Below are 9,910 nucleotides of genomic sequence, written 5' to 3'. Positions count from 1 at the left end.
CCCATACTTCGACTTCTTCCTCAAGCAGTAAAAGCAGACATCAATATGCTGCATTAGTGAATACGACAAACTTTAGAGCATTCAAAAAAATTGTATTCTAAATATTACAGTCTATGCAAGTAAAAAATACATACGCAATTTTTTATATTAATATAGATGACTTGTGTATCAAAAATTGCATTCTTAAAGTTCAGTTACATGCAGACAATGTTATCTGCATAGTATATGCAATAGTATTTGATGTATTATACTATATCATACTTTGAATTCTTAAAAATACATACACGTTAAACCAAATGTATTTCAATGTAACCTAATATGTATTTTTAAGTATTGTTACAGACGAAATGAAAAAAATTTCATTTCAAAATAATATATTAACCTAGTCTGTCCATGTCTGATCTGCAAATCCCATCGTATAGAACCAGTTTTTGTCTTCCACAGTCTCAACACCAAAATACATCTTTGAAATTTTTGATTTTCCCCTCTTGTAATGATCCACTTTTCCTTTCCTGTGTATTTTAAGTATTTGGTAGACCATGAAAACATGTATTGATACAAAAAGATAATTTGTCACTATTCAAAAGAACAACCTCTTAGCAGTAGCTTTTAATAGGTCCGTAGAAATTCAGTCCGTGAAGTTCTTCACAATCTTTCAATCTTTTATCCCATCAATCAGGTGATATAAAAATTGTTGTTTCTGGGGGAATATGCGTATTACCCCTGCTGAGCTCCCTATATAATTGTAGAATATAAAAACTTAATAAATACAAACGTATTTGCAATACATATTACATAAAAAATTATATATATCTTATTGTACTTACCAGTAGCTGAACCAAATTTTTTGGTGTATGGCGATTCCTTAAATTTTGATGGTCGCCTAATCCTTAACTTTGGTCTTGGAGTTCTTACTTCACGATTAGCGAATGGATGAATAATGATGCTTTTTTTATTGTAGACATTCAAGCTAGGTAGAAATTCATCCGGGATTGTGTTTTGTGAATCAGGCCACAATTTTTCATCCTTCTGTTCATCATTGGTTACTTCTTGTGTATTAGGAGGTGTTCTAACTTGATACCGAGGAGCAAGTTCTAACAAGTTCTACCTCTGAATTAGTGATTCCTCTGTTGATCTAACAAAAAGATTGAAAAAAGAATATTACATTTTTTCCATCAAATTGAACTTAAATAAACTCAAAATATATAATAGTTAGATACATACTTGATCATGATCTTCAATAACAGTCTTAGAAGTTGTTGCATCCAAAATTTCATGATGAGATTCTTCTTGACGGTTTGCCGATGGATGTATGATGATGCTTTGTATTTGATACACATTTAGGCTAGGTAACATCAGGGATTATGAATTGCGAATCAGACAAAATTGTTTCATCAATTTTCTCATCGCTGGTCTGCCAAAAAATGAAAGAAATAATTTAATTGTCCTATTGATTATTACATGACATGAAGATAAAGTTAACATCACTATACATACTTGACAATCATGTTGAACAACCTTCTCAGAATGTAAGTAATCCAAATTTATATTTTGGAGAAGCTCATCAGGAATTAATTGTTGAGAATCAATTTCAACATTCATTTTTTCATAACGCAAAATAGTGCACCCCTTGAAAACAAGTATAAAAATCAAAACATCAAACAAACATGTACTTGTATCTATTTATATATGTGAATTCAAATGAATATATATATGAAACTTAATTATTTACTTTTTTATCAAGCAAATTTGCCTCCAATTCCTGATCAACCTCCAAACTTAATTGTTGCGGTGATTTTTCAGTAACAACATAATCCATATTCTGGACTTCAGGATCTTTATCTGCATGTTGTTGCTACAAATACATATACAAATTAAAATAATCTATTAATACTTGAGTCAGTTTTTTTTTTAAAAATTGAATATACATATTTATATATAACATCAAACTCAAAAAAACATATTATAGAATATAACAAAATAATCATCCATTGTTAAAATACATATGCATTGTTAAATAATACATATGAATAAAACTAAAAATATATATGTAGTTTTTAAAAATACATATGTAGTTTTAAAAAATACATATGCAGTGTTAAAAATACATATGAATAAAACTAAAAACACACTGTGTCGCATGTTATAGTGTTTTTAATGAACCAAATAATATTTACTGTTACTAAGTCAATCTTCAATTCTATTGCAAATTTGACAGTCTATTAACCTCAGCTATATTTTGAATATAAAATTCAAAAGTACAAATAAATATGTATTTGAAACTTTAATATTTACCTTTGTACCGTTAAAAATATTATCCGGAGATTGAACAACATTAGGATTGAAATATTGTCCAGATTGCTCTAACCCTCCCTCATCAACATTTGCTGCTTTATCAGCCTCAATATCTTCAACCTACTCCTGAAAAAATTGTGTCCAATAACATAACGAGTTATTTTACAAAATGTGTAGTATTTGTATAAGGCAATCCAATAAGTATATATATTCAAATCAACTAAGATTTTCAAAGAAAAAATTTACCTTGCTTTGAGCAAATGCTTTCTTCAACTTTTTCAATTTTTTTCTCATTAGACCACGAATTCCTTTAAATTTGCGATGAACCTGTTTTGATAAAAAATCTATATACAAAATTTTTTTCATGAAAAACAAAATTTATTCCAAAAAAAAAGTACCTCATCGTGGAATGCATCAAAATCTTTCTTAGAAATAAAGGCTTGTTTGTCAACATGACTCTCAGGCTTTGACACAGTTACTTCCTCTACATGAATATCTGGCTTTGAGTGTACCTGAGGAAAAATAACCTGAGCTGTTTGCTTTTCTTTCGCCGTTTTTGAAGATGTCTGCCGTATTGAAATTGGCTTGAAAATTGGTGTCTTCATTCCATTAGCCTTTGCGGCACGAGGAGCTGGTGTCCTCATTTGGGTATGCTCTTCAAAACTATCTACTTGCTTTTTCCTTAAAGGTTTCTTCACTACTGGTGTTGAGGAATCAACCTTCTGTTTCTTCTTTGAATGTTCGTTGCTCTTTCTTAGTGGTGGATCCTGGAAGTCGTCATCAAAATCAACAGAACGTTCATGTTGTGTTGCATCTTTCTGTGGTATTTGCAATTTTGACAGCTCCTTTTTCGTTGGCTCTATGTTCTTAAAGACAACCTAGAATAATAGGTAAATAATAAATGTTAAAGAATCAGTTAAACAATTGTAAATGAAAATACATATATTTATACTGAAAAATACATATTAATACATATGTATTTATTAAGAACAAACCTTGCCATTGCCATTAAACATAGCATTCATTACAAACTCAAAGTGTGGACGAGGTGAAATCGTCTTCCAATTTAATAATTGGGGAATCCGATTATCAACCTTCAGTGCAATCTTTGATGGGACATTTGAATAATACTCGTAAAGCCATACTTGAATAGCCAGTGGCATTCCCTGAATCAAATAAAATTGACCACCAGCTTTCAACCGGTTGTTCAAACTTTTGGCCAAATCTTCAAAAGATAAAGAACCCCATGAAAAACCCTTATATCTTCCACTATCGGCCAAATCGAAATTAAGACGGGGTATTACCACAGTTTCAACATTAGATAAGACAAATGAATGCAGGAAGTACAGGATTGCAAATTTCTCAGCATCTGCATCATTGTTCTCCCCCATACTCTCTCCATGAATGCTAGAAATAGTTGTATTTTCTGTATAATTTCTGCCCCATTGAAATACTTCTCAACCATCCTATTTGGTACACCCTCGTCAAAAATAAAGTCATACATATTTGACACACAGTTCAATCCAGTTATGATAGCAAATTCCCTGGGAGTAAAATTAAGAAAGGTCCCATTAGTACAAATCAAAATCTCAGAAGAAGAACTACCTTTCACCTCAAGCGTCATAACGCATCTGCACAATTGTGTTTGCACTACACATTGCTGCTTCTTCATAAAATAACCAAAAATGTTTTTCTCGCAAAAGTTTTTAAACCGTTCCTTGTTTAAAATTGTGCGTATGCTTCCATAAATATCTTTGTCACTGGAAGAACACGTGTGGTGTAAATCTTGGAAGTTTTTTGACAATGAATATTTCATCCCGCATCACCTATAAAAAGAATCATATAACATGCAACCAACAAATCAATCATCCAATAAAAATCAAAAACATATAACGGGCATATGTATTTTTATCATACCAAAATTGCAACAAACACTGAAAAATACATATCAAATATACTAAAAATACATCTAGTCAATAGACAGTTCTGGTATTTAAGCTTAAACTAACATGCATATGTATTTTTATAATATCAAAACTGAAACCAACACTGAAAAATACATATCATATATACTAAAAATACATATATCCAACAGATATCTGAACATCCTCATCAATACATATATCATCTTCACAAATCATCATTTAATCAGTAAATATCATCATAGCATCAAAATACATATTAATTACATAAAAAAAATACATATAACTTACAACTTTAACATCTTTACTTAGGGCAAAAATACATTTCACTCAAAAATACATTTAGAACAAAAAAATACCTCTTCCTCGCTAACATCTTCAGAATCATCATCAAAAGAGATCTGAACATCCTCATCAACCAATGTCAAACCTTCAATTTCTTTCGCTTACCTTTTCTTCTGGATTTTTTTGATTTTTTTTCCTTCTGAGAAGGCGATTTCTTCAACATTTTTTTTTTCAAAATCTTTTTCATCTTCAGCGGATTGTTGCGAAACTTCGACCTAATCTCCTCCGGTTTTGTCAGATTTCTTCGACTGTAAAGAATTTGAAACAACTTTAACTACATCTTCTTGAGTTAATCCAAGACTAAAAGATGGTCCACAATCATAGACCAAATTCGAATTACTTATACCACTATATGTTCATAATTTTGGTGTTTGTTCCGCCATTAAAATCAAAAACCTTAAATTCTGATTTTGAGATTTATTAGAGTATGCTAATTCTGAAATTTACCCCAAAAAAAAAAAATGCTAACATGCAGTGGTTAAATTAAGAGTTACCTGAAATAGATGAAGATAATCTTTACTGATGATGCTAAAAGCGTGCAAAGTGAAAAAAATTGAAGCGGAAAGATATTGTTTAGGGCGAAAAAAACGGAAAAAAATCTTTCAAAATAATGAAAGAGAAGGCTAATGGCATGAAAATAGGGAAACTAACAGTAACTTCTTCAAATGGGTAAAAAGTGGAGACCACATAAAATAATGATATGAATGTTACAAAATGTAATTTAATAAAATTGTTGTTATTTTTTGTAATTTCATGCTTAAGTTTGATACTTTATGCATTTTTTCCTTTATTGTATAGGTTTAAAGAGTTCAATATGTAGCTATTGGGCTTCTCCTAAGCTGAAAACTTCTTAGCAGAATTTGGCCCATTAGTACATTAAGTTTTTAAAAAATACTTAAAACTGTTATACATGAGATACGATGATCGTTCTCTTCTCGCTTCTAGTATAAGATAATAATCAGTTACTCACGAATACCAAACGTATCCGGGAAAAAAATTTGTGTCGAGCTAATTCAAAATTAAATTATTAATCCATGTTACAAAAATGTCACACTTGATTATTCATGAGGGAAAAAATAATAATGTATGTTACTAATAAGAGGATACATATTAGCCCTTGACATATTTTTTCAGATTTTCGATCTGTTAAGATACATAATTAACTCCCCGATACATTCAACAAAGATACATAATTAGTTGAGATTTTTATAATTACTTTGTGAGGGTGGAAATTTATGTAAATATGATAAGTTAAGATGTATTTATTTTTCCTATGATATTGAATGGTACTGTTGGGCTTGAAATATAAATTTGGTATGTTAGTTTATCGTATCATATTTTATAGATGAAAAATATCAAAAATTTTATCTACACTTTTTGCGTTGTTGATGTAGAACTAAAGGGCATATATAAGTCCTTATAGTTAACAATTTCAATTTTTACACTTAAAAATAATATTTTAATTATCAAGTTAAGGTTCAACTTTTTAATTGAATGCATTTCCAAAAGCTAATTAATCATAATGTGAGTGTTTTTTCTCTTATTGCAGTAAGCAAGTCAAAAAAATATTTTTTAATTCAAGTTAAATTTTAGATTTGATTTACTTATAATACATGTTGAAAGTTTGATTTTTATAATGGTTATTCATTAAATATTTACTAGTCAAAATAAATTTATAATTATATTCAGTGTCATTTAAAATTATCTGGATGTTAACTCAAGTGAAGGATTTATATAATTTTAAAACTTAAAAGTATATTAATACATTTTCTTTTAAATTAAATGGTAGATTTATTTTATTTGACCAAGTGTGAAATTTTATTTAGTTAATATACTAGATACCCGTGTCCGTGCAAGGCACGGGCATTTTGGTAACAGTAATGTGCAAAAGAGATCCAATTTTAGGAAGATTACTTCCTACTTGTTTTAATTGTTTAGTATAGGAGTAAAATAAAAGAGTAATCATTTTATTTACTACTACATATAAGTGAAGTTGTGGTGATTAAAATCACTGAAATATCCTTGGTAGTCACTCCAACCTTCACTTATATATAGTAGTAAAGTAAAAAGCAATATGCATGTGGAACCATTTTATTGCACCATAAAAATAAGGACTAAACTAATAAATATAAGAGAAAAACTATATGCATGTGTAACTATTTTATTTACTATTATATGTAAGTAAATGTTGGGATGACTAAACTTATCGAAATACCTTTGATAGTCACCCGAACCTTCACTTATATATAGTAGTAATAGTAATTTAATAGTTTTATCCCTATTGTTATGGTGCAATAAAATGGTTACACATGCATATTGGTTTTTCTTATATTTATTAGTTTTGTCCTCATGTATTATTTTAATAATATTTTTATTTAGACCTTTGTATTTGAATTATAATGGTAGTATTTTTTTTATAAATATCTTTTTGTTTCTTATTAAATGATTATCAAGGATATTTCGGTAATTTTATGATGCAATAAAATGGTTACACATGCATATTGTTTTTCCTTATATTTATTAGTTTTGTCCTCATTTTTATGGTGCAATAAAATAATTAGACATGCATTTTTTTTTTTGTTATATTTATTAGTTTTGTCTTCATGTATTGTTTTAATAATATTTTTATTTAGTCCTTTGTAATTGAATTATACATGATAGTAATTTTTTATAAATATCTTTTGTTCTTTATTAAATTACCTATTTTTTATTCCCCAAAGATATTTCTATAATTTATGGTGCAATGAAATGGTTACACATGCATATTGATTTTTTCTTATATTTATTAGTTTTTTCATCATTTTTATGGTTCAATAAAATGGTTACACATGCATATTTCTTTTTTCTTATATTTATTAGTTTTGCCCTCATATATTATTTTAATAGTAATTTTATTTAGACCTTTGTAATTGAATTATACATAGTAGTAATTTTTTATAAATATTTTTTGGTTCCTTATTAAATAACTACCAAGGATAATTTGATAATTTTATGGTGCAATAAATATTTCGAAATCGATGTATGTCCATATACATATATAACCATTTTATTTACTACTATATAGAAGTGACAGTTGAGTGACTAAAATTACCGAAATACTCTTGATAGTAGTAATAAAGTAATATCAATAATAATAATAATAGTAGTAGTAGTAGTAGTAGAAGTATAGTAGCAGTAGAAAAAAAATTTGAATATATAAGTAAAAGTTTGGTAGTACCACAATAGACAAATTAGTAGTTTTGTCCTCATTTTTATGGTGCAATAAAATGGTTAGACATGCATATTATTTTTTTTTGTTATATTTATTAGTCTTGTCCTCATGTATTATCTTGATAATATTTTTATTTGGAGATTTGTAATTGAATTATACATGGTAGTAATTTTTTATAAATATCTTTTTGTTCCTTATTAAATTACCTGTTTTTTGTACCCCAAGGGTATTTCGGTAATTTTATGATGCAATAAATGGTTACACATGCGTTTTGCTTTTTCTTTATATTTATTAGTTTTGTCATCATTTTGATGGAGCAATAAAATAGTTAGACATGCATAGTGCTTTTTTGTTATATTTATTAGTTTTGTCCTCGTGTATTATTTTAATAATATTTTATTTAGACCTTTGTAATTGAATTATACATGGTAGTAATTTTTTATAAATATCTTTTTATTCCTTATTAAATGACTACCAAGGGTATTTTGATAATTTTATGGTGCAATAAGTATTTCGGAATCGATATATATCCATATGCATGTGCAATCATTTTATTTACTATTATATATAAGTGAAGGTTGGAATGACTAAAATTATCGAAATACCCTTGATAGTAGTAGTAATAGTAATAATAATAATAATAATAATAATAATAATAATAAGAATAATAAGAATAATAAGAATAATAATAAAAATAATAATAAGAATAATAATAAGAACAACAACAATAGTTAATAATAATAGTAAAAAAGAATGAATATATAGGTAAAGATTTAGTAGTACCACTATGGTGCAGTAAAATGGTTAGACATGAATATTATTTTTTTGTTATATTTATTAGTTTTGTCCCCATATATTATCTTGATAATATTTTTATTTAGACATTTGCAATTGCATTATACATGGTAGTAATTTTTTATAAATATCTTTTTGTTCCTTATTAAATTACCTATTTTTTATACCCCCAAGGGTATTTCGATAATTTTATGATGCAATAAATGGTTACACATGCGTATTGCTTTTTCCTTATATTTATTAGTTTTATCGTCATTTTTATGGTGCAATAAAATAGTTAGACATGCATATTGCTTTTTTTTATATTTATTAGTTTTGTCCCCATGTATTATCTTGATAATATTTTTATTTAGAAATTTGCAATTGCATTATACATGGTAGTAATTTTTTATAAATATCTTTTTGTTCCTTATTAAATTACCTATTTTTTATACCCCCAAGGGTATTTCGATAATTTTATGATGCAATAAATGGTTACACATGCGTATTGCTTTTTCCTTATATTTATTAGTTTTATCGTCATTTTTATGGTGCAATAAAATAGTTAGACATGCATATTGCTTTTTTGTTATATTTATTAGTTTTGTCCTCATGTATTATTTTAATAATATTTTATTTAGACTTTGTAATTGACTTATACATGGTAGTAATTTCTTATAAATATCTTTTTATTCCTTATTAAATGACTACCAAGAGTATTTTGATAATTTTATGGTGCAATAAGTATTTTAGAATCAATATATGTCTATATGCATGTATGATCATTTTATTTACTATTATATATAAGTGAAGGTTGTGATAACTAAAGTTACCGAAATACCCCTGATAGTAGTGATAATAATAATAATAATAATAATTATAATAATAATAATAATAATAATTATTATTATTATAATTACCGAAATACCCTTGATAGTAACAACAACAACAACAACAACAACAACAACAACAACAACAATAGTAGTAGTAATAAAATAGTAACAACAACAACAACAACAACAACAACAATAGTAGTAATAAAGTAGTAAAAAAGAATGAATATATAAGTAAAGATTTGATAGTACCACAAAAGACAAAATTGTCGTACACCAAGTCTTTACTTAATTATACATGATAGTAATTTTTTATAAATATCTTTTTATTTCTTATTAAATGACTATCAAGGATATTTTGATAATTTTATGGTGCAAAAAATATTTCGGAATCGATATGTGTCCATATGCATATGTAATCATTTTATTTACTATTATATATAAGTGAAGGTTGGGATGACTAAAATTACCGAAATACCCTTGATAATAATAATAATAATAATAATAATAATAATAATAATAATAATAAT

Source organism: Capsicum annuum, chromosome 9 (assembly GCF_002878395.1).
Source record: "Capsicum annuum cultivar UCD-10X-F1 chromosome 9, UCD10Xv1.1, whole genome shotgun sequence".
Taxonomy (NCBI): domain Eukaryota; kingdom Viridiplantae; phylum Streptophyta; class Magnoliopsida; order Solanales; family Solanaceae; genus Capsicum; species Capsicum annuum.
The sequence above is the reverse complement of the archived record's forward strand: the minus strand, read 5'-3'. Positions refer to the sequence as shown.